This window comes from Ictidomys tridecemlineatus, chromosome 4 (assembly GCF_052094955.1).
Source record: "Ictidomys tridecemlineatus isolate mIctTri1 chromosome 4, mIctTri1.hap1, whole genome shotgun sequence".
NCBI classification, from domain to species: domain Eukaryota; kingdom Metazoa; phylum Chordata; class Mammalia; order Rodentia; family Sciuridae; genus Ictidomys; species Ictidomys tridecemlineatus.
The window spans coordinates 152391127-152416920 of NC_135480.1; the positions used below are offsets into that span (position 1 = coordinate 152391127).

Genomic DNA, 25794 nt, shown 5'->3' on the forward strand with positions numbered 1-25794 from the left:
AATTTGAAGTCCTTAGCCACACTGCCTGAAGTGCCCAGTTTCCCAGTCTTGAATGGATTCCCTATCCCCATGAGTACAGCTTCTGCTTCTGAAACTTTTCAGGACAGGATACCATTCTAGTACCCAGGTTTCTCAGTTTGTTTTTTTCATGTTTTTATCTTTCTCTCTCTCTGAATTTTATCCTGATTCATTTCCTTAAATTTATCTTCTAATTTACTATTTTCTCAAGGTTCTCTTTTTGTATTCTTTAACCCATATTTCTAAAGTATCAGTTGTTATAATTGTCACTTCTAGAATTTTTTATTAAATATTTAGTGTTTAGTTGTAGTTGGACACAATACCTTTATTTTATTTATTTATATGTGGTGCAGAGGATCAAACCCAGTGCCTCTCATGTGCTAGGTGAGCACTCTGATTTAAAACACACCAGAACATTTCACTATTTCAGCAGAAGTTGAAAATAAAATTGGATAAATGCTACTATTAACTGAAACATACTATAAAATAGCTGTTAATCAAATGAGGAATATTTAAAGATTTTATGAAGCAAGTTGTAAACCTCTATTGAAGGATATTAATAAGACCTCAATAAATGGACAGATACTTCATATTAATAGGCAGAGCTTTTCATATTGTTAATGTATCAGGTTCTAAAATTATTCCTTTTTCTTTCTGTCTTCAATTTTTTTCTAATATGTAAAATGCATTTCGAGTCTAAAGAGAAGAGAAATAGCATCATTTGGGGTCTGCTCTTTTGCTGTGTTTATGTGTGGGGGATATATAGACTAATCATTTGGAAGGAAAATGACACGACAGAGGTACCAGAAAGCACAGGAACAAGAGGAACTTCCTAGTTAAGACATTGTGATACAAATTATTTGAAATTATAAAAATGAACTTTTTAGTTGAGACTGAATAATTCAAGAGTGACAGTCCAATCCACAAATTCAGGTTGAAAATTTATACTCTAGTATGCTCATTTTTGGAACAAACTTACAATGAAAAGATACCACCATAATAAACTGTTTTTCTCCAAGCATGCCACTCACAGATCACCATTTATTCACTGTGTCCAACAGCCTCAGTTTTAAAGATTAGGCATATCATCAAAAATTAATGTTCTCGCCTGGCACACTGGATGTGAGTGGAGTTATTTATTTCAGTGTGAGTCGGGTCTAAGGGTCAGCATCATAGAGGCAGGAGCCATGGACATTATTTTGACATCAGTCTACTAAGTCCTTTCTAACCACCAAGAGACCATCTCATGGAGAGCTAAAGTCAGTGGTTTGTTGAATCCCTTTTAACATTTTTTTCTCTGTTATTCTTGGGCTGGAATTCTATGATAATTATTACAGAATTATTTATTCTTTTGTTTTCTCTCACTGGCTGAGAAGTTAGCTTTGTTAGAAAAAAAAGAAACCCTTTTCACACTGAAATTTAATGAAAATCCCCTATTTCTTTTTCTTTCCTAAGAAAATCTGAACTATCTTCTCATATTATCTATCTTCTAACTAGTTGTCGTGACAAATACATATCAGCTAATGTTGCAATTATTTTTTTTCACTTGTACATGTTTTGGTTGTTATGGTGATTTATTTCTTCTTGTTTTTTTTTTTTTTGTCCATAGTAGGACTAAAACCATCTAATCATTGTAAATGACACCTGAATGTTTTAATTAAGGAATGGCCCATAAGCATAAAAGGAAAGAGTTCAATGTTGAAAAATAAAAATATGATAACAACAAAGAAAGTCGGCCAACCAAGCAAAGAGAACCATGGGTATCACCCAGGGTTAATACACTGCACTGAAAGCCTCAATTTTGTGGGTTTATATGTAACTACAGAATTTAGAATTTGCTTGCTATAGCATTTGTTAAAATTACTTATGAGGAAAAAATTATTTTCATGTGCTCAAAGATGAAGCTTTGTAAGATAGTAAAAATTTCATTCACCCTTAATTAAACTTTCAGTCTGTGCTAACATTATACATTGATAGTTGATAATTCTTGGGAAAAGGTGGCTTTGATCTCCATATTCTGAAGTTAAATCAGGAAACTGTCTTGAAATCATGTAAGTAATACACGGTTATTTTCAGATCATAGGTTCATTCTCAAAACAATGAAAGTATTCACAATGTATTATTTTTGAAGGGACATAGGCGTGTTCAGATCTGCAATTCAATGCCAGGTTCTTAACTCCAAATTCATACTCTCATTCTTGAACTGAGATTATCTGCTCTTCATAAATCTATTAATGGTTCAAGAAATAATGAGGGACTACTAGGTGTCAAGAACTATTCCGGATGCATTGCCAAACAAGAAAGTGCAAGATCATGGCCCTGGTGGAAGCTACATTATAATAGGTGGAGCAGACAGTAAACTCTAAATGAATACCTGAGTAAATTATGCAGCATAGTGGATGGTTAAAAATGCTACGAAGAACAAATGAGCAGGGTAAAAGGACTGAAGTCCTTTGGGTGAGCATGAAGTGACAGAAATAAATCTCTCGATAGACTCTTGGGGTCATCATAAATCTATGAATTCTGTATGTTATACCACTACATATGTAAAAGTGGTTTAACTGATTAAAGATAAGAGGATTGGTGTGTGCAATGTGAATCTTCTTTAGACAGAGGAGCTATTATTTTCATCAGCTTCTACAAAAGGAATCCATTCCAAAATAAAAAGATTGGCATTTTCAATATATTATTTTTTACAAAAGTAAACATAGTCATCTACTTCTTTCTTATTACTTTACTTTTATTATTAATAATTATGAGAGACACTTTGGTGAAAGCTATGTTGTCATTCGGCATATTAATTCTTAGGTTCAATCTGAGAAATGAAAATAACGAAATTCATGATCAAATGATATTGGTTAGTTCTTCTTACATTTTAGGTCTTTTCAATTTTAGGAAGCAGTGTGCTTAGAAATATTAAATAGAATCACAATGGTGATCCACCAATATATTGAATTTCTACTTTTAAATCAATGGTGATTTAAAAACCTAATCTATATAATAAAAAAATAATTATCAGTTTTTAAATATTTGTAATTTATGTAAAATTACATTATTGTAGCTATCTATGTTCAAAATGATGACAGTTATTCTTGCCTCAAAAGATTGCTACAGGAATTAAGTAGTACATAAATAAAAAAATACATAAATGCACAAATACCTCATTTATATCACAGTCATTCATTTTCTTCTTAGAACTATGTGCCTGTAATTTTTTTCATTATTAACAAAACCATATATATAAGGATTTCTTTGTTATGAGGGAGTATTTCTTGACATGTGGTTCTTTTAATGTTAGTGCACCTCTCTAGATAGTCTTTGAAATGTTTCTTCATTAAGGTAAAAATGGCCTTCATCCTGGCCTTACTCTCCTTTTTCATAATGAAAATCAATAATTCTGATTACTGCTCATTCATTAATTTCCCCCCAAACTATCTCTATGTGAAAAATTCAGCAACTACCTATTATAAGGGTAGTTATTCTAAATAATTTGAATGACAAACAACTTTCATAGTACTGTAGAAAATTATGCTTTTAAAGATAACCAAATAGGCTGCCATGTTTTAAAAGATCATGTTGTTTAAAATACTTGAGAAAAAGAGTAAGGGGTGGGGGACAAGCAGGTAGGATTAAAGAGATAATTCAAGATGAATTCTAAATCTGTAACCACAATGTTTAGGTTAAATGTGCAGCAATTTGGTGAAGGGAAAATTAGAAGAGGCAATGCATGAGAGAGATAAACTGCAAAGATAGGATGCTTCTGAAAGGCTAAATATCAAAACTGAATATAAGGTGCTTTGACCTGAATACCTTTGTTTTGCCATATTAGGCAGGGAGTGAACTAGGAGCTGAGATCCTTTTGAATGGCCAAGTACTCACATGGTCTGATAAAACAAAGGACAACAGAGCCCAAACAAATTAAACAGTCATGAGATGTTTAAGGACCATCTTTTAGACCCAGTTTTGGGGCCCCAAGTTTCAGGACAATGAAAAATGTCAATAAATAAATAAATATAAGCAAATTACTTAAGCAATACCAGGCAATGACATATATGGAGATATAGAGATCCTCTTTAGAAGGAGTAAAGATTTATTAACTACTTTAACATAAATTTCAATAGATCCCAAGAAGGAAATACACATTTTTAGAATATCATTCTTTTTTAAGTTTTTGCTATAAAATTTCTTTATTTTGAAAAAATAATAGCCTTAGTTCAATTCACATAATTGTATTAATTTCATTTTTTTTAAGTGCTAGAGATTGAAACCAGGGGTTGTCTGTCACTAAGCTATGTCCCCAGCTCCTATCATATATTTTGTTTATAAATTTTGAGACAGTTTTCCTAGGTTGCTGAGGTTGCTTTTGATATTGTAGCCTCCTGAGCCTCTGGGGAGTGTACCACCACATCTGACTAGCTTAATTTCTAAAATCTTATTTTCCTGTGAAAAAATAAAATTATTATTTCTGACTGGTTTCAATCATTAACACTAGAGTGGGAGAATTATATAACTTGATGAACATACGGAAATATGAATCCCTTTCTGTGACAAACCCTCAATTGTAGGTATAAGAACTTGATTAAACGCTCTATATTCATCCAGTCAATTCTATTTTATTCAAATGAAAACACATACGATAGAATCACAAAATAATCCATTCAACACATTTAAGTGGAGTCTTCAAATTCCTTATGAAAGGAACAAAATTGACGATCAAATTTAATTTATTCATTTAAAGTTCAACTTAAGCTATGTTGTATTCAGAGTGAGAAGAATATATATTCTTTGTCATCCACCTGATTTATTTGAGAGGTCAGTGGAATTTTAGCTGACTATAACAATAAATTTATTTATGTTTCAAAATGAATGATTTCTCTTAAAAATGTACTTTAACCATTAGTATAAGAAACCATTTCAATTCCCAAAAGTTAAGAAAAAAATCATTACATTTCATACTGTTTTTATACCTGGACATTTTCTTTGTTTTTCCCATAACTGTCATTGCTAAAACACTTTAATTTGTCAAAATATATCTTTTCTTATGGTTTATTTGAAAATTTAAGCAATCTCTGTATATGTGGGTGGCAAATTTTCAAGGACTTATATTTTGCGTGGTCAAATATGATCCATTTCCTTGGCAACTTGCATTTCTGTTCTTTAGTTGCATGTGCTGCAGGCCTTCAGTTTACTGCCAAATGAACATGGACTAGTAGAACACTTGGTGACCAATAAATTTTCATTATTCACAGAAAAATCTTAGCTCTCTTCTCTGAAAAAACTAAAAGAATAAAGTTAAAAATCTATAAGAAAATGTAGTTGATGTTCACAATCTCACAATCTTTTTCCAATAGGTTGTCCTTGATATTAGTTAGATAAAGTCTAATGGGCCAGAGCTTATTTTCAATTGTGAAATAAATGCTAATAAACTCAGATTGTTACTTTTTTCTTCTAAAATTATTTGAATGGAACTTGTAAAGCACTCTATTTTCACATTACAAAACATTTCCCTTCTTTTGTGCGCAGTATTTTCACATAATTTGTGTATTAGAACTATACTTTAACAATATTCCTTAAATCTGAGGCAGTTTTGTATTAGACAATATGCTCTATGATATTTCTCATGCTGAAAAAAATTAAAATTAAAAAAATAATTGTGACATACCTATTATTTATGAAGCACTGTACTATGAATGAAACAAAATGTTTAAAATGTGTGGCTCATTTAAAAAATTTTCAGGTGCTTTGCCCCTGACTTCTACCTTCTACTTTCTTCTGTTATATCTTTGAAAGTTGTGAGCTCCTCAAAAGAAAAAGGAAAAATACCCAAAGGAAAAAAAAGTAACAAAACAGAAGGAATTGGAGCATCTACTTCTACCTATATTGCCACTACATTTTAATAAATTTGAGGTTTATTTTTCATATGTTCATGTATTATGAACAACCTGGTTTTCAAAAGCAACGATTTGTAGTTGTTATTGCTTGCCAATGATTTAGACTTTACTAGATAGGTAATTAGGGGTCTTTGCAGATGTAGAAAGAAAGGACTAGTGGGACGGATGAGGGAAGGAGAAGTACTGGACTGAATTGGAGCAAATTATATTCTATGCTTTTATGATTATGTCAAAATGAATCCTGTTGTTATATACAACTAAAAAATAATAAAAATAATTATGAAAATTATAGGATGAAATCCATATGTTAGACCATCAATGTAGAGAATAGATTTAGAATTGAGATTGGAGTCAAGGAGAATGATGAGAAAGTAAGGCAACAATACAAAACTAAGATGGTTGTATATGTGGAAATCCTTGGTAAATTTCAAAGTCCTCATAAATTTTAGTTATTATTATTGAGATTAATGCATCTGGTAATTACATCTCCTTGGATTAGGTGCAAAAATGAGCTGTATTAGATGGATTTCCTACCACAATGGGTCTTGTCACAAAGAGACTTTTTTACGGTAAGGCCAAACTGCAAAACTGAGCTGATGCCTGACTTTGCACTACAATGGTCATCTGTGTACTTGAGTAATTCTGCTAAAAAGGAATCTGGTATGATATGAATTCTCTTGGTATCATGAAGAACCATCTGAAACTGTTCCACAATTAATTCTTTTAAGAGTGGCCCTTCCATATCAATCAGAATAAATATTTTAGATGTAACCTAATTTAAATGGCATGTAAATCTTCAATTTGCCATTTGCTATAGAGATAACCAAAAGCACTTTAATAAGAACAAGTAGGTGTTATTACACTTGGGAAAATTTACTATTAAATGACTAGCTAATAGACTTGGAAATTTTTCCATCCTTTATCAATGAAAATGTCATTAAAACCAGACCCTGCAGCTATTTTTCGAATTTCATTGTAAAATCAAAGCACATTATCATTATCTGGCTGTCTTGTTTTAATTAGTTGTCTCAGTACAACAGCAATTTCTTTAAACCTTATTGAATATTAGAGTGAAATCTGGGAATATGGTTTGTTTTCTTAAAAAAAATGTAAATTAATCTTTCAGGTATTTCTTCCCTGTATCTATTTCCATGTATCCTCCACTATTAAATTATTTCACATGGCGAATATGAAGATCTCCCAATATTTGAGAAGTTATGCTTCTGATAATGTCTGACAATCTTGGATAAAAGCTGTGAGACCATATGTTAAGGAAAAGTATTTTTGATCATAAAAATGTCCTAATACTGTTGAATTTTAACCTGCAGAAAGGATCCCTTATTAATCATTTATACCTATCACCTGAGGTAACACCAAACTCTTAAAAAGAAGATTGTATACATTTAAAAGAGTAGATAGATGTAGACAAATTTCTTGAGATTCAAGACAATAATTTATCATCAAGCATGCAGAGATAATGCCTGAGAATCCTCTAAGCACAGGTCTGTCAGTTATATTTTTATTATTTTTTGAATTTATTTTTATCAGGGCATCATAGCTATATGTAAGAAGATTATCATGTTACATTTGTACATGCACACAAAAGCTACACTATTCTTCAGTAGTTAATGGAGACAGAGCATCTTAAAAAGCTCATTTTGGTGGAGTATCTTGTTCCTCAGTACTTTTAGAAAAAAGATGTATTTCTGTTATTCAGAGGAATTCACTCTCAAACTCCTCAATGCCAAGTTCATGACTGATAATATTCTTTACATTTATGTTTATGCAGACTGACTATAATGGGTATTTATGTATATTAGTGTTTTGAAATTGGAGTTAGATAAAGTAGCAATAAAATTTTAGTAATTTATGGTACAAATTTAACTAAGTATTAAAACTCCAGTCACACTGGAATCTACAATGATTTGGGGCATTTCTGTTTTACGTAAGGGTCTTTAATCCAAATAATAAACTCTTTTTTTTTTTTTTTTTAGTTCAGTACTGGGGGTTGAGCCCAGGGCCTTGTGCATGCACTCTACCAACTGAGCTATATCCCCTCACCACCTCCCAGCCAAATAATAAACTCTTTGTAGAGAATATCACAATAGCTTAAATGTTTTAGTTCATGCTTTGCTGTGGACACTATGCTACCTGAATTTAACTAAATGAATACTCAAAATAATTGGAAGAAATAGAAATTATGAATATTATATTATACAAATGAGGCAACTATCATGAGGTCAGACAGTTAGTCTGAGCTGGGGGTTTTTTCAAGTCTGACTTCTTCTTTTAAGTTCTCAAAAGACCAAAAAGATTACACATACTTTTTTCCAGTGCCAGTCTATCAGAAGACACCAGAAAAGATGTAATTTTGAAGTGCTTTGGAAGAGAAGCTTTTACTCCAGAGGTTCCTCAAACACTTAGATAGTGAATAAACTAAAAATTTCATTGCTGGGTTTTTTAAGAGACACAGTTTGAGAGATTCAAAGTTTTCTCCAAAAGTGCAAGGGTGGAAAGGTGGCAAGTAGGTAGTAAATGACTAGAAAATGCAAACCAAAACCCACCACACCTCACAATCCTCAGATTCCACATTTGTACAATGGGCAGCTCGGCAGAGGTCCAAGAGTCTAAATTTTGGAGTGAAACAGACTTGTATTAAACTTGGACTAAAGATTGATAAGAATCAAACTTTACTACTTCTATCAGGCAAAACACCTAACCATAAGGAAATTTAGAAAAGTTTTTAAGATCTTGACTCCATAATCAGACTGATCAGGTTTAAATATCAGATCAGGTTCAAATATCACTTAATCTGCATTTCTATATTTTAAAAAAATAGAGGCAATAAATGAAGGTACCTCATAAACTGACATCAAGGTGAAAGGAATCATGTCATGAGGTACACACCACATGGTTTTTAGAAGAATTAGTTTGTACTGTTAATATCATTACATTAAAAGAAATATAATCATTGTTGATGTGCCAAATTAGCTAACATAAGCAATTATAAAGTATCAAGAGCATAGTATTTAACCTTATTGACTCTTCCTCTTCATTAACACTTTATCTAAAATCAAGGTCTCCCACAGGGTGTACTTACAGTTCTTACACGGCTGGTGAACTTGCAAGTCAAACCTCCTTTCTCTAAACACCTCCTTACCCACAAAGTAACCAGTGGTCCTTTGTGCCATGGGCAGCCCTTCTAGAAGACTAATTGGGACTTGTTTTAACTCATATGTATGTGGTAAGTAGAGTGTAGACATGTTGAAAATGAGAATGCTGGCCTCAAGGCTACTGGAAAGAGTGAACCCTGCTTCACATGGCATGCAACCTTTCAGTTTATGCTTTTGCTTCTGTACCTACTTAGAATCTCTCTCCCTGTTCTTAGGTGACAGTGATTGTACTCAGTCTGACAGTACTTACCTTGTTGTATGATTTCTTGCCCAGTACTTTATTAGGAGTTTTAGATTCACTAGATATGGTGGAGTTTTCTTGATGTTTGAGTGGACTATTCTGTACATTGCTCCCCAGTTAGACTCTTCCATGACTCATCAGCTTGCATTTATAGTCACTAGGACTTTGAGTACTGTTTATTCTTGGTTTGGAAAACAAATATTTTCCCTTTGTTCTGAATCAATTTGTTCAGTCTACTTTCAAAACACTAGGATGTTGTGATTATACCAAATTTTTAAAATTTTGAACTTATTATGCATTTGTATTTTCTTTAAATATTGAATTATACATCCACGAGCAAACATTGCTTAAGTAGCAAGGGAGTTGAATGTATGATTTGTGCACGTACACTTAATTTCTCTATATTCTCACTGTGATTATCCTTGACATTTATGAACCTACATTGATTTATTATCAAATGAAAATTTTAAAAGTTCAATAATTTTAAAAGGCAGCATATACTTAAACTAATGAACTTAAAATGAAATCATCTGATTAAACATCAATAAACCTTACAATAATTTAGGCTGAAAACATTTTTTATACATACTCGAAAATTCTGAATTGTTCTTTAAAATGTTTTCCTATACTATCTTAAATTAAAAAAAGCCAAAGCCAAGGCCAAAACAAAAGAATGATAAGAGAAATATAACAAGTGACCATTTGCAAATTTTTATAAGCTTGAAGTCTTCTTGTGTAAAGACCAAATCTATTTTAGGGGTAAGCCATATTTAGTCAATCCAGCATTTTTTAAGTGGGAAATTTGGTATTTAAAGAACATATTTATAATTTACTAAAAAAATCAGAAGAATTGGGCTAATACCCCTGATTGGCAAAATTAGCAGCAGATGAATGTTGGCTGTTCCTTGTACTCATAGCATATATTCTCCAAATGCCTATTCTCCCTTTCTGCTCAGCTTTCTGAATTATTCATGGTAGTAGTTTGGTCTCTATAGACATTTGTGCTGTGTACCACTGACATAAAGATGAAGATGTGTCAAAATGAGAATTAACAGTGTATAATCCGGTAGAGACATATTAGGAATCCTTCAAGAGGTTTTAGAATATAAACCATTATAATAATAGAGTCATAATGTAAATAAGGATAAGTACTTACTTACCACTTGAACAACTATAATATTATGCAGCCATTAAACATGTTTTCAAAAAAATGTCAAATATGACGATGATTGTTAAATAAAGAAAGCAGATTGGTCATACGCTTGTAGGTAAAGGAATAGTGGCTAATATTACAATGTAAATTCAAGCTAGATGTGAACTATCAAGATAATGCTGTCTGTGAATGGATAAGCACCAATAATTATTGTGCTAAATTGTTCTAGGGAAACAGATTCCAGGATCAAAAGTTAATATTTGTACATTATTAATATTCAATTACATTTTATTGAAATATTTTTAGAACGAATGTGAGATCAGTGTGCTCCTTGAGAATAGGGAAGGGAAAAATAAAAATCTATCATATGAGCATTATCTGAACTTTCAGAACCATAGGGAATGGTAAAATTTTTGGAAATAACTAAAGATGAAGTTTATGGGACATTTATGGACATAGTTTATTTTAGGAAGCATAGCTATTTTTCTTATAACTTTTTTGTAGTCATAGGAGTAATTAATTCTCACTCAATTGTTTAAGGAATGAAGGTACAAATAAAAAGATAAAAGTCACCTAAAATCTTATTCTCAAGATTTTTTCCTACTTATCTTCCACGTCTTGTTACTACTAAAACTTCAGCTACATTAGAACCTGGGGTTTCCACTTTACTCCAAGTATATACACATTGCTTTTCAAGAACAAACAAAAAAGTGGGTATTCAATACCTGTTTAGTGGATATATATTTTCAAAATTAGAGTTCTATTTTACCCCGATTTTGTTTTTTAATTTTTTAATTTTTTTTTGCTTTTAAAATCACATTGTTAACATTATCCTGTCATTAAATGTTCACACAAAATCCTCTTTAAAATGGCTTCATAATGAGCTGTGATTTCTACTGTTGAATATGTAGGTTGTCTCCAAATCATTGTCATCAAAATGCTTCAGTGAACTTTACACATGAAGATGGTTGGTGTCTATTTAATTATAACATATAAGTAATAGATATAACACACAAAATATTTACAATATTTCCTCTGTCTGCCATGCATATCCCCCGGCACTCCATGTATCCTTGCCATTCAAGGAAACCTTCTGCCCAGCAACCCCAGGACACAAATCCGGCTGCTGTTGGCCATCTTTCAGATTCAGACTCAAGTAACCAGTGGCAGATGTGTCTGTCTGCAATTGTGGCAGAATCCATCTGCAGTTTGCACCTGTTGTTTTGCTGAGGCCACAGTGCAGGTGTGAAAATAAAAACTCAAAGGGCAAGTCAACAGGAAAATTAAGGAAGCAGTTTTTTCTCCCTCAAGATCTGTTTTTTTCCTTTCCTTCCACCTCAAGATTCAAGATGTTGATAGGATAATAACCTAAGGTGGGCTTTAGCCAATTATCCTAAGACAGTAATTATCATAATTTTTCACTACAATATTTGAAAAAAATGGGAATATGTGAAAAATGAATTTGAAAGCCCAAAGAAGAAAAGGAGATAAATTATTCTTCAAGGGCAGCTCCTGCTTGGACTATTTTGATTCCTGTTGATATAAGAAACACTATGCTGTCAACAGAAATCTGCTACTGTGATTACATATTCAGCTTTTGATTTTTTTTTTTTACAAAACTTATTTGGTTTAAATATTCTTTTGAAAAACAATACTGACTGTTGCTTTTTCTTGGATCTTTCAATGGCTGATTACAGTTTAAAAATAAGACCTTCTGTAGCCCAGTGCTTGTCAAATTACTGCACATGTGAAAAATCACTATTTGTGTTGTTAAATTACAGATTTAGGTTTGGATCTGGCCATGCCCCCCGCCCCCTCCCCCCTTTTTTTTTCCTTAAACCATTGCCTCTTTATTTATTAGTATATTTGAAGTGTGGGCAATACTGGAATTTGTTGTTATATATTTGTACATGCATACGGTATAACATTATAATTTGGCTAATGTCATTCCCCTGTATTTTCCCTTTTTCTCTCTTCCTCCCTCCCCCTGGTCCTTTTCTTCGACTCTACTGATCTCTCTTTAATTTTGATCATCTTTACCCAATAACCCACCTACCTTTTTTTTTTTTTTTTCTTTTTTTGGCTCTAGCTTCCACATTTGAGAGAGAACATGTGACTCTTCTGGGTTTAGTTTATTTTACTTAACATAATGTTCTCAGTTCCATCCATTTTCCTTCAAAGCTTATTCTTCATGATTTTATTCGTCATGGATGAAGAAATCTCCATTGTATATACATACCACATTTTCCTTATCCATTCATCTGTTGATGGACACCCAGGCTGGCCCTCAGCCTAGCCTTTCTAACAGTTCACCAATGATGTCGATTCTAGCTTGTTCATGAACGACATTTTACATAGTGAAAGCTATAGATCAAGTATTTGATTTCATAACATGAATCATATGACATTATTTTGAAACAGTAAAGAAAAAATCATTCAGTAAATATAAATTAAGTGTTAGAAATTTTAGAAGTGGATTTATATAAATGTAATAAATAGTACAATAAATGTAACTAGTTAGGTAACTTTTCAAATTTAATGAAAAGTTATTCAGTCACTTAGTAGGGACATGGAAAGGGAGGGTATGTGCTTCTTAGGCTTACCTCTGACCTTTGGTCTCTAGTTAATAAAAATCCCAGGTGATTTGTATGCACACATAAATTTGAGAGGCAGTGCTCTGGACTATAGTACTTCTAATTTTAAAGTGTAATTCTCTACTTTGACCTTGAATTAGAAACATGCCTAAAATCAGTGGGTGCTTTGGAGACAGATACCTCTTCAAACCCTAGACCTTCAGCTGTTGAGACAATGTTCTGCAGCAGGTAATTCAGCAATGCTCCTAGTACTCTTCATCTGTGGAATGAGGAGAATAATAGCTTCCTCACAAGCCATTGCAGTAAGAGTGTGATGACAGTATAAAGTACTCAGTACAGCATCTGGCATGTAATAGGTGATCAGTGTTTGGTTAAAAATTAGAAAAATGAAGCAAAGCAAGGTTAAGGTTGTCAGTGATTAGTTGTAGATCTTTGTCAACCAATACTGACCTGATAACCAGTGTGAGATCTGTTCCAGTACCATGTCACTTTGTGATAATATGTCACCTCTCAGCAGTTGAACTAATTTTATAACTGCAAGAATTCTTACTTTCTGCTATCCTCACAATCAGCACAGTAATTTTTCTTTTATTTTCTCTAAGAGACATTTTTAGGTACTCTGAGGGGGAAAAAATGAGCCCTCTCTTACAATATATCAAAGCAATATAAAAGACTATTTAAAATATATTTCTTTGTAAAACATATTAAATGGATCATTATTTACATGAGATTTTTAGAAGTCATTATGGAGTATTGTGCAGACTTTCAACTGACATTGGATAGGTAAATTATGTTTAGGCAGTTTCTGAAATCTGGATTTTTGATTCAATAGACCATAGCTTCTCTTTGATGTGCTATTTTGTAATTCATCAAATTATTTTGCAGCATATGTGAAGTTATCTTGATTTTAACGGATATTCATATTTAAATTATGAACTGAATTTACCTTACACCTAAATAAGCTGAATTTTTTTATATCAAAAAACTTAGAACCAAAAGAGCTATAGAGCAGAACACAGTATTTGAATACATTTTTATGGTTTTGTGATTTCTAGACCATCTCTGTATTTATTTCACTTATTAATTTATGGCCTCTCAGCTCCCAATGCACCCTTCAATATGATAAACAATAGAATTTGTTTTTAAGCATTTTTTCCTTTAAAGTGAATATGATGTTAGATTTTCTTAGAAGAAGGCAGTGGAGGAGACAGAAGAAAGAAAGTTTCTGCAATTTCCAGCCCAGGCCAGAAGGGCTCACAGTGTGGGTGTGAGGACATCTGGTAGAAACTGTCCCACCAGTCACCAGCCCTGCTGGTCCTTCCATTACCTTGATGCCTCAGCCTGGCACTATTTCCACAGGCAGCCTGAACTCCCGGGCAAGCCTCTCACCTTCTGCATGCAGCCACCTGTGTACTAGAGGGTCACACCAGCACATGGTTATTCCTTCTTCACCATGAAAGCTCTGAAAACCTTCTTCCCCTTCTATCATGTGAATCACCAGTTGCTGATGGTGGATAGCTTGTACTGCACTGTGGAGGGTGGCCTATTGTTTGTGCCGCAGCACCAGACTAGCTGAGCCTGACCAAAGCAATCAATGTCTCTGATCTCTGGTTGCCTAGCCATGATTCTCCAAGGTTCAAACTCCTTCAAAATCTGTCCTTCCTTGAGTCAGTCTTAGTGTTGCTATATAGAATTACCTTATATCCTATAGTCACATTTATCATAGTTGATTCTTTTTTAAAATTTTTATTCTAATTTGTTATATATGACAGCAGAATGCATTACAATTCATATTACACCTATAGAGCACAATCTTTCATATCTCTGGTTGTATTCAAAGTATATTCATATCATTTGTGTCTTCATACATGTACTTAGGGTAATGATGTCCATCTTACCCCATGTTCCCTCCCTTCCTTTACCCTATCTAGAGTTCCTCTATTCCTCCCATGCCTCCCTCCCTACCCCACTATAAATCATCCTCCTTATATCAGAGAAAACATTCGACATTTGGTTTTGGGGGATTAGCTAACTTCACTTAACATTATCTTCTCCAACTCCATCCATTTACCTGCAAATGTCATGATTTTATTCTCTCTTATTGCTGAGTAATATTCCATTGTGTATATATACCACAGTTTCTTTATCCATTCATGTACTGAAGGTTTTCACAGTTTAGCTATTGTGAATTGTGCTGCTACGAAGGACTTAAAAACAGCATACTACAGGGACACAGCCACATCAATATTTATAGCAGTACAATTCACAAAAATTCATTCTTTATATTAAAACTATCCCTCTTTAACTCACCTTATGGTTTATATCTCCTAGTTGGAAATAGTCCACTACATTGGTTTTCTATAATTAGAAGAGAAAATTGTCCTAGATATTCATTTTGTTAAAAGTATGGGCTACAATTTACTGTGAACCATCTATGTGTCAAGTTCTTTAAAGATATTATATCATTTATTCCTAACAAAAATCCTATAAAGTAAGTACACTTATCCTTTTTTACACATGAAGGAACTGAGGCTGAAACTTAAAGTAATTTACTCATGGTCAATCAACTCTTGCTTCAAAACAATACCTGTTAGTGCTTGGGCTGTGTTTGTAAATATCCCCAAACAGCTTAAACATCCAGGAAGTCTTCACTTTTTTCTGGTATGATTAATAAATGTAATTTTTACATAATTTTTATCCCCATAAAAATTAAAACTTTTATAGAATGTCTTACACTGCAGTGTTTACAGAATATGGTCTTTACCTTCTGAGCTTTCTTGGCTCCTTGAATTGATATGATGATATCCTGGTTTTTAATACAAAAAAATATAAAACTCAGAGGATAATAAGCTTGTCAGATAATATATAGAATGTCTGTATAAATTTAAATTTCAGAAACATAATGATTTTTTTTACTCTAAGTATATAACAAACACTACATTGGGCAGTTATACCAAAAATATTATTTTCTCTTAAATTTAGCTGTGTGCCCTCTGTTTTTATTTGCTAACTCTTGCAATACTGGAAGGGAAGGCTTCCTTTGTTACTGTGCATACAAGTTTTGAGAGCTTATCTACATCAAAATAAGCTACAAATAAGATAGTCTATCTAGAATAAGTTTCCAAACATAATATTTCCTCACCTCAAGGAGACTATTCCAATTCTAAGATTCATAGTAGATTTTAAGATTCAAGTAATCCCTTATAGACTTAGTTTGATTATCTTGTTATGACCTCTGATCCTATCCACTGGCATTGGTAAGACTTTTAAGAACTACCCCCCTCCCAACAAAGTTGTTATGGTTGCATGTTAATACCTGGCTAAAAGAAAAATTCATAATCAAATAAGGAAATAGGACATTTAAGATAATCACTATTATTCTTTTTTTAAAGTTATTTCTAATTAGTTATACATGACAGCAGAATAACATTTCAGTTCATTTTATACAAGTGAAGCACAGCTTTTCATTTCTCTGGTAGTATATAATGTAGAGTTGCACCCTATGCACAGTCATACATGTACCTAGGGTAATGATGTCTGTCTCATTCCACCATCTTTCCTACCCCCACGTCCCCTTCTCCTCCCTCCCCTTTGCCCAATCAAAGATCCTCTATTCTTCCCATGTGCTCCCTTCCCCTCATTATGGATCATCAGGGAGAACATTTGGCCTTTGGGGTTTTGGGATTGGTTTACTTAGCTTAGCATGATATTCTCCAACTTTATCCATTTACCTGCAAATGCCATAACTGTATTCTATTTTAAAGCAGAGTAACATTCCATTGTGTATATATATACCACAGTTTCTTTATCCATTTATCTGTTGAAGGAACTAGGTTGGTTCCACAGTTTGTTTATTGTAATCACTGTTATTCTTGGCCAACTAAAACCATTCTGACAATTGACAGAGATGTTGACAAAGATTCTTAACATAGGTAACACTATCAGCTCTCCATTTTAACTATTGCTGGTCAGTAGTTATAGTCAGTAGTTATTCCCAAGACTTCCTGTTTACATAATTCAACTCATGGATCCAAACACACCTATCAATGGGACTCATTTTTAATTGAAAATATATTTTATCCTTTTAAACTTTACCAATAAGAATTTGGATGCCTTGCAGTTTAACAGATTATGAGTTCTCCCTTGCAGCTAAGTATGATAATAGAAAGTTTGGGTCAATGAGAGGTAAAAAAACTATCCTTAAATGAAGGAGAGGACCCATGTTTGCCCCTTTCTTCTCTCTACTGGCTGATATTAGGATAAAATGACTGGAGCTTAAGCAATCACCTGGGATCATAAAGTGGCATGCTTTATGATGGTACATATTTAAGAGAGATGGAAGCCAGGGTCCCAATGACTATGTAGCAAAAATAGCAGAGTGGGATTGTTTTTCTTGGATAACTTTCAAATAAGAGGGAAATGAGTTTCTTCTTTGCTTGAGCAACTGTTACTATTGTTTTTCTTATTATATGAAAATGAGCTCATTCTTAATGGATCAATGTTATATCTGGGAATTTCTTTTTTTTCATTTTTTTTGATTGTTCAAAACATTACAGAGCTCATGATATATCATCTTTCATACATTTGACTCAATTGGGTTTTGAACTCTCCAAATACATATTGCAGACTCACTTCTGTTACATACTCACATTTTTACATAATGGCATATTAGTGACTGTTGTATTCTGCTACATTTCCTATCTCCTACTATCCCCCCTCCCCTCCCCTCCCATCTTCCCTCTCTACCTCCTCTGCTGTTGTTCAATTCTCTCCCTTTTTTCCCCCTCCCCCTTGCCCCTCATAACCTCTTATAATTTTGTGTATCACTGAAGTTCTCCTACCACTTCCATATGCTTTCCCTTCTCTCTCCCTTTCTCTCCCCCCATTCGTCTTAGTTTACTGTTAGTCTTTTCCTCATGCTCTTCCTTCCTGTTCTATTCTTAGTGGCTCTCTTTATATCAAAGAAGACATTTGACATTTGTTTCTTAGGGCTTGGCTAGCTTCACTTAGCATAATATGCTCTAATGCCATCCATTTCCCTGCAAATTCTATGATTTTGTCATTTCTTAGTGCTGCATAATACTCCATTGTGTATAGCTGCCACAATTTTTTTATCCACTCATCTATTGTAGGGCATCTAGGTTGGTTCCACAGTCTAGCTATTGTGATTTGTGCTGCTATAATCATTGATGTGGCCGTATCCCTATAGTGCGCTCTTTTAAGGTCCTCAGGGAATAGTCCAAGAAGGGCAATAGCTGGGTCAAATGGTGGATCCATTCCCAGCTTTCCCAGGAATCTCCATACTGCTTTCCAAATTGGCCTCACCATTTTGCAGTCCCACCAGCAGTGTACAAGTGTGTCCTTTTCCCCACATCCTCGCCAACACTTATTGTTGTTTGACTTTATAATGGCTGCCAATCTTACTGGAGTGAAATGATATCTTAGGGTGGTTTTGATTTGCATTTCTCTGATTGCTAGAGATGGTGAGCATTTTCTCATGTGCTTGTGGATTGATTGTATGTCCTCCTCTGAGAAGTGTCTGTTCAGGTCTTTGGCCCATTTGTTGATTGGATTATTTGTTATCTTATTGTTTAATTTTTTGAGTTCTTTGTACATTCTGGATATTAGGGCTCTATCTGACGTGTGAGGGGTAAAAATTTGTTCCCAGGATGTAGGCTCTCTCTTTACCTCTTTTACTGTTTCTCTTGCTGAGAAAAAAATTTTTAGTTTATTTTTTTTTATTTATTTTTGTTTATTCTTGTTATTAACTCTTGGGCTACAGGCGTTCTATTAAGGAATTTGGAGCCCGACCCCACAACATGTAGATCGTAGCCAACTTTTCCTTCTATCAGACGCAGTGTCTCTGTTTTGATATCTAGCTCCTTGATCCATTTTGAGTTAACTTTTGTGGCTGGCGAGAGAAAGGGATTCAATTTCATTTTGTTGCAATTTCCAATTTTCCCAACACCATTTGTTGAAGATGCTATCCTTCCTCCATTGCATGTTTTTAGCCCCTTTATCAAATAAAAGATAGTTGTAACTTTGTGGATTAGTCTCTGTGTCCTCTATTCTGTACCATTGGTCCACCTGCCTGTTTTGGTACCAGTACCATGCTGTTTTTGTTACTATTGCTTTGTAGTACAGTTTGAGCTCTGGTATCGCTATACCTCCAGATTCACACTTCCTGCTTAGAATTGCTTTTGCTATTCTGGGTCTTTTGTTTTTCCATATGAATTTCATGATTGCTTTATCTATTTCTACAAGAAATGCCTTTGGGATTCTGATTGGCATCGCATTAAACCTGTAGAGAACTTTGGGTAATATCGCCATTTTGATGATGTTAGTTCTGCCTATCCATGAACAGAGTACATTTTCCATCTTCTAAGAACTTCTTCTATCTCTCTCGTTAGGGTTCTGTAGTTTTCATTGTATAAATCTTTCACCTCTTTTGTTAGGTTGATTCCCAAGTATTTTATTTTCTTTAAGGATATTGTGAATGGAGTTGTTTTCCTCATTTCCATTTCAGAAGTTTTGTTGCTGATATACAGGAATGCCTTTGATTTATGCATGTTGATTTTATATCCTGCAACTTTGCTGAATTTATTTATTAACTCTAGCAGTTTCTTTGTAGACCCTTTTGGGTCTTTTAGATATATTATCATATCATCCACAAATAGTGATAACTTAAGTTGTTCTTTTCCTATTTTTATGCCTTTAATTTCTTTTGTCTGTCTAATTGCTCTGGCTAGTATTTCAAGAACTAAATTGAATAGAAGTGGTGAGAGAGGGCATCCCTGTCTTGTTCCAGATGTTAGAAGGAATGCCTTCAATTTTTCTCCATTTAGGATGATGCTAACATGAGGTTTAGAATATATAGCTTTTACAATGTTGAGGTAAGTTCCTGTTATCCCTAGTTTTTCTAGTGTTTTGAACATAAAGGGATGCTGTACTTTGTCGAATGCTTTTTCTGCATCTATCGAGATGATCATATGGTTCTTGTCTTTAAGCCTATTGATGTGGTGAATAGCATTTATTGATTTCCCTATATTGAACCAGCATTGCATCCCAGGGATGAATCTTACTTGATCATGGTGTACAAGTTTTCTGATATGTTTTTGAATTCTATTTGCCAGAATTTTATTGAGAATTTTTGCATCCAAGTTCATTAGAGATATTGGTCTGTAGTTTTCTTTCTTTGAAGTGTCTTTGTCTGGTTTTGGGATCAGAGTGATGTTGGCCTCATAGAATGAATTTGGAAGAGCTCCTTCTTTTTCTATTTCTTGAAATAGCTTGAAAAGTATTGGTATTAATTCTTCTTTGAAGGTTTTGTAGAACTCCGCTGTATACCCATCCGGTCCAGGGCTTTTCTTGGTTGGTAGTCTTTTGATGGCTTCTTCTATTTCTTCCTTTGTTATTGGTCTGTTTAAATTGTGTGTATCTTCCTGTCTCAATCTGGGCAAATCATATGCCTTAAGAAATTTATCAATATCTTCACTATCTTCTATTTTATTAGAATATAGGGTTTCAAAATACTTTCTAATTATCTTCTGTATTTCTGTAGTGTCTGTTGTGATATTGCCTTTTTCATCCCGTATATTAGTAATTTGAGTTCTCTCTCTTCTTCTTTTCGTTAGCATAGCTAAGGGCTTGTCTATCTTATTTATTTTTTCAAAGAACCAACTTTTAGTTTTATCAATATTTTCAATGTTTTTTTTTTGTTTCAATTTCGTTTATTTCTGCTCTAATTTTAATTATTTCTTGTCTTCTATTACGTTTGCTGTTGTTTTGTTCTTCCTTTTCTAGGTTTTTGAGGTGTAGTGTGAGTTCATTTATTTGTTGGTTTTTTCTTTTTTTGATGAAAGAACTCCAAGAAATGAATTTCCCTCTTAAAACTGCTTTCATTGTGTCCCATAGATTCCGGTATGTTGTGTCTGTATTATCATTTGACTCTAAGAATTTTTTTATCTCTTCCTTTATGTCTTCTGTAACCCATTGATCATTCAATAACATATTGTTCATTTTCCATGTGGTGTAGGATTTTTCCTTCCTTTTTTTATCATTGATTTCCAATTTCATTCCATTATGGTCAGATATGGTGCATGGTATTATCTCCACGCCTTTATATTTACTAAGAGTTGCCTTATGGCATAATATATGGTCTATCTTTGAGTAGGATCCATGTGCTGCTGAGAAGAACGTGTATCCACTTGATGATGGTTGGTATATTCTATATATGTCGGTTAGGTCTAGGTTATTGATTGTGCTGTTGAGTTCTATAGTTTCTTTATTCAGTTTTTGTCTAGAGGATCTGTCTAATGGTGAGAGCTGTATGTTAAAGTCACCCATAATTATTTTGTTGTGGTCTATTTGACTCTTGAACTTGAGGAGCGTTTGTTTTATGTACGTTGCAGCTCCATTGTTTGGTGCATACAAATTGATAATTGTTATGTCTTGTTGGTGGATGGTCCCTTTTAACAGTATATAGTGTCCTTCTTTATCCTTCTTAATTAACTTAGGTTTGAAGTTGATTTTATTTGATATGAGTATGGCCACTCCTGCTTGCTTCCGAAGGCCATGTGAGTGGTATGATTTTTCCCAACCTTTAACCTTCAGCCTGTGTATGTCTTTTCCTATCATATGAGTCTCCTGAAGGCAGCATATTGTTGGATTTGTTTTTTTGATCCAGGTTACTAGCCTATGTCTCTTGATTGGTGAGTTTAGGCCATTAACATTTAAGGTTATAATTGAGATATTATTTGTACTTCCAGTCATGCTTCTTTATTTATTTATTTTAGTTTGGCTAGTTTTACTTTTTGGTTATTTTCCTCCTCCTTTACTGAGATACCTCTTGTTGTTAGTTTTGGGCACTGTTTTTCAATTCCTCTTCTTGTAGTATTTTGTTCAGAATGCTTTGCAGTGCTGGTTTTCTTGCTGCGAATTCTTTTAGCTTTTGTTTATCGTGAAAGATTTTAATTTCGTTGTCAAATCTGAAGCTCAATTTTGCTGGATACAGTATTCTTGGTTGAAATCCATTATTTTTCAGCGTTTGAAATACATTGTTCCAGGATCTTCTCGCTTTCAAAGTCTGTGCTGAGAAATCAGTCCTTAACCTAATTGGTTTACCCCTGAATGTAATCTGCCTCTTTTCTCTCGTAGCTTTTAATATTCTCTCCTTGTCCTGTATGTTGGCTATCTTCATAATTATGTGTCTTGGAGTTGGTCTATTATAGTTTTGAATGTTTGGCGTCCTGTAGGCTTCCAGGATTTGGCAATCCATTCCATCTTTCATCTCTGGGAAGTTTTCTACAATTATTTCATTTAATATGCTGTCCATTCCTTTGGTTTGAATCTCTGTGCCTTCTTCTATCCTGATGACTCTCAAATTTAGTTTTTTAATGACATCCCATATCTCTTGAATAGATTGCTCATGGGATTTAAGCATCTTTTCTGTGTTGACTATACTCTTTTCAAGTTGATAAACCTTGTCTTCATTATCTGATGTTCTGACTTCTACTTGATCAAGTCTATTTGTTATATTCTCATTTGAGTTTTTAATTTGGTTTATAGTCTCCTGCAATTCTAGGATTATTGTTTGATTCTATTTAAGATCTCTATCTCCTGGTAGAGCTCGTTCTTTGCCATTTGAATTTGTTTGTTTAATTCATTTTCAAAATATATTTTTATTGCTTGGACTTGCTGTCTCATGTCTTCTCTAATATTCCTTTCCATTTGAGTTAGGTATGCCTTGAGTTCTTTCCCTATCCCTGCTTCTGATGTTTCTATGTCCTCTTGTAGAATTAAGTTGTCTTGCATTGTTTGTACTCCTTTTTTCCCTTATTTTCTCATGTTGTCCCCGTTGCTTTCCAGCTCTATTTGATTGTCGTGTTTCTGCTCTCTTCTATAGGTTTGTTTTGGTTCTGTATTACTCTGATGTCTCTCCTTTGTGTTGTTAAACTATGCCTGCTAACGTGGATTCCGCTGTGAAGGAAGTTCCGACGTCCGAGCTCCAGTGACGACACTACTTTGCTATGACCGGCCCCAGTTCCTTGCCGGGGTGTCCTGATGAGGTGGTGTGACTGGACTGTCTCTGTTTGGTTTCAGCTCCCGGTCGCGGCAGGCGGGCGGTCTCCAGCCGCCCAGTATCACAGGCTGCAGGCGGGTGATTGGTCACCTGCGTGCGGGTGTTCTCCTACTGCCCAGCTACGCGGGCAGTGGGTGAACTGTCGCCGGCGGACCTGTGGTTTCTAGCTGCCCAGTCTCGAGGGCCTTGCCTCTAGCCTCCTTGGTTTCTCCTGCTAGACCAGATTTCCCCTGGCTGCAGATGTGGAGGGGGGGTTGCAGGTCAGGTGCCTCTAGTTCCCCCCTAGTCTTTATGCAGGCTCACTCTGATACTCCCTCCCCCGGAAAGCCTAGGAGAGATTTTATGCGAGTTCCTGATGTATGGTGGATGGGCTGAGTGCCACACACCTGTTTTGTTGTTTGCAATCTGTCAGAGAGTGGCGGTGGATACTTCAGCTTTTCAAGAAGCTGGCTGCTGATTGCCTTGGTGGAGTGTCCGCTGTGGGGGATATCTGGGAATTTCATCAATATTATTTTTCAGAATTTATTTAGAGGTGAAAGCTTTTTGAGAAAGTAAAGATCTTCCACCTAGATCTTCAGAGCAAGCAGAACCAGAATGGCTCAATGGGAAGAAGACAGATGCCTCATAAAGTCTGTCTAAAAAAATTAACTCAGGTTACCTACATTAATTAAAAGCATACTCTTGGAAGTAGGTTTACAAAACTATAGTATACTAACAGAAGAGGTTATTTATGTACTGGGAAAAGTAGATTAGAATGCAAGCAACAGAATATAGTGTGTAAAATATCACAATTGTGGCATGCACAAGCTATTGGGAAAATAGAGGCTACCAGAAACAGACCAAAGCATAAAAAGTTAGCAAAGGTATGTAAGTTGAATCTTGAGGGCTGAGTGGCATTTCATTCCATGGAGGAGAAATAGTCCCTGATGAACTGAAAAGTCTGTATAAAGTATATAGCCAAGAGAAATATGCACTTTGAAAGTACAGTAAACATCTCCTAGAGCTAGAGCTCAGCATTTGTATGATGGGGTGGAATAGGGTGACTGGTAAGACCAAAATGCTGAGAATGCTTTCTGAACCTTGGTACACCTTTTAGATATTTCATAAATGTCAGGAGTGCTAGACTCTAACCCAGGCTTTAGCTTACACTGGGTAGCTGTGGATTCATAAAATGACATAGTACTTTCTTATTAGGTACATCATCAATTGGCTATACAAAGTAATCCAGAAGAAAACAGGAACTGTGGCAGTGACATTATTGAGAACAGATGGGAGATATTAGGAAAGAAGAACCAACTGATCTTGATGTGGAAAAGGTGAGAAGATAGATATGCCAATAATTGGAAACTGTGCTGCTAAAAAGAGAATAGGAAGAAGTAGTAACAGAAGAAAGTTGATAAACTTACTAGTGGTTATTCTAATGAAAACATCAAGTAGGATCAAAAAACACTTTTGAAAACCACAAATTAATTTTAAATAGGAGATTTTTAGGTAGGAGAGAATTTCAAGTAGGTATTTGGGGTGCTATAGTTTGGCTATGGTTTTTTTATGACCCCCCCAAGTTTTCATAAGTTGGAAGCTTGGTCCTTAGTGTGGTAATGGTGGAGGTGGTAGAATTTAAGTGGTGGAGCCTAGTGGGATGTCTCTGGAGATACTGTCCTTAGAAGAGATTAGCATAGCTCACGTGGGACCCCCATAATTTCCTGTGAGAGTGAGTGTTTATAAGAGAGGAAGACTGTGTTCACTTCAGCAACACATATATTAAAAGAGCAAACTTGATCCCTGAATTGATCTCTGGCTTCCTGATATACTTACTATGTGATATCTCCTTAATATAGGTTCTGCCATGATGCTGTCTGCCAGGATGTGAGGTAGTGAGGGAGGCCCTCCCAAGAACTGGCACAATGCTGTTTGAACTTTCAGACTCAAAATCATGAGCTAAATAAATCTCTTTTCTTTATACATAGTCTTCTATGTTTTATTATAGCAATCCTAATAGAAAGTCAGTTTCAGGTGCCAACTAGATTATAAATGAGTATAAATGGAATTCCCCAAGGATAATGTATAGAAAGAAAATGAAGAGGGTTGTGAAAGGTCCCAGCAAACACTGTCATTTAAGACACTAATGGGGATGGTGGATCTCTATAAGGAATTGAAAATAAATGCTCAGTGTAAGAAAAGGCAGGAGAAACTTGTATCCTGGAGGCAAAACAAGAAGACTGTTTCTGTAAAGAATTGCCACAGAGAAAACCAGAGAGAGAATAAAAATGTGTGCTTTGGGTTAGCAACATGGAGGTCATTGATACAAGAGTGGAGTGGTGGGGATAAGTTTCAGATTACTGTAAGATAAATACATACAATTTTGAGAAGGTATAAACTCTGAGCAAGACAACTTTGTCAAGATGCCTGACTATGAAAAGAAAGGGGATGACTATAAAGGGTCAAGGAGGTACTTTTGGTTGTTTACTTTAAGATGAGAGACTTGAAAATACTGAAATGAATTGCAACATTTTGAAACCTAGATGTTTAGGACACAAGATAAAAGAAATAATTGTTCAAAGAAAATCCTCAAGCAACAGGAAATAGATAAAGAGGAGAATTTAAACATTATATAAAGTGATTGAAATGAAAGATTCTTAGTCT

At 34.4% G+C, this 25794-nt stretch overlaps 1 protein-coding gene and 1 long non-coding RNA gene across 50 annotated transcripts in view; one reads left to right on the forward strand and one right to left on the reverse strand.

Annotated features, from left to right (window-relative positions):
* Nucleotides 1-25794, reverse strand: part of Ptprd (protein tyrosine phosphatase receptor type D) — a 2128582-nt gene that overhangs the window by 1198016 nt on the left and 904772 nt on the right. The window lies entirely within an intron of this gene.
* LOC144376890 (uncharacterized) lies at nucleotides 13181-25113 on the forward strand. The gene is made up of 3 exons (XR_013437254.1): nucleotides 13181-13298; nucleotides 24346-24467; nucleotides 24990-25113. It is a non-coding gene; the product is annotated as an uncharacterized LOC144376890 (long non-coding RNA).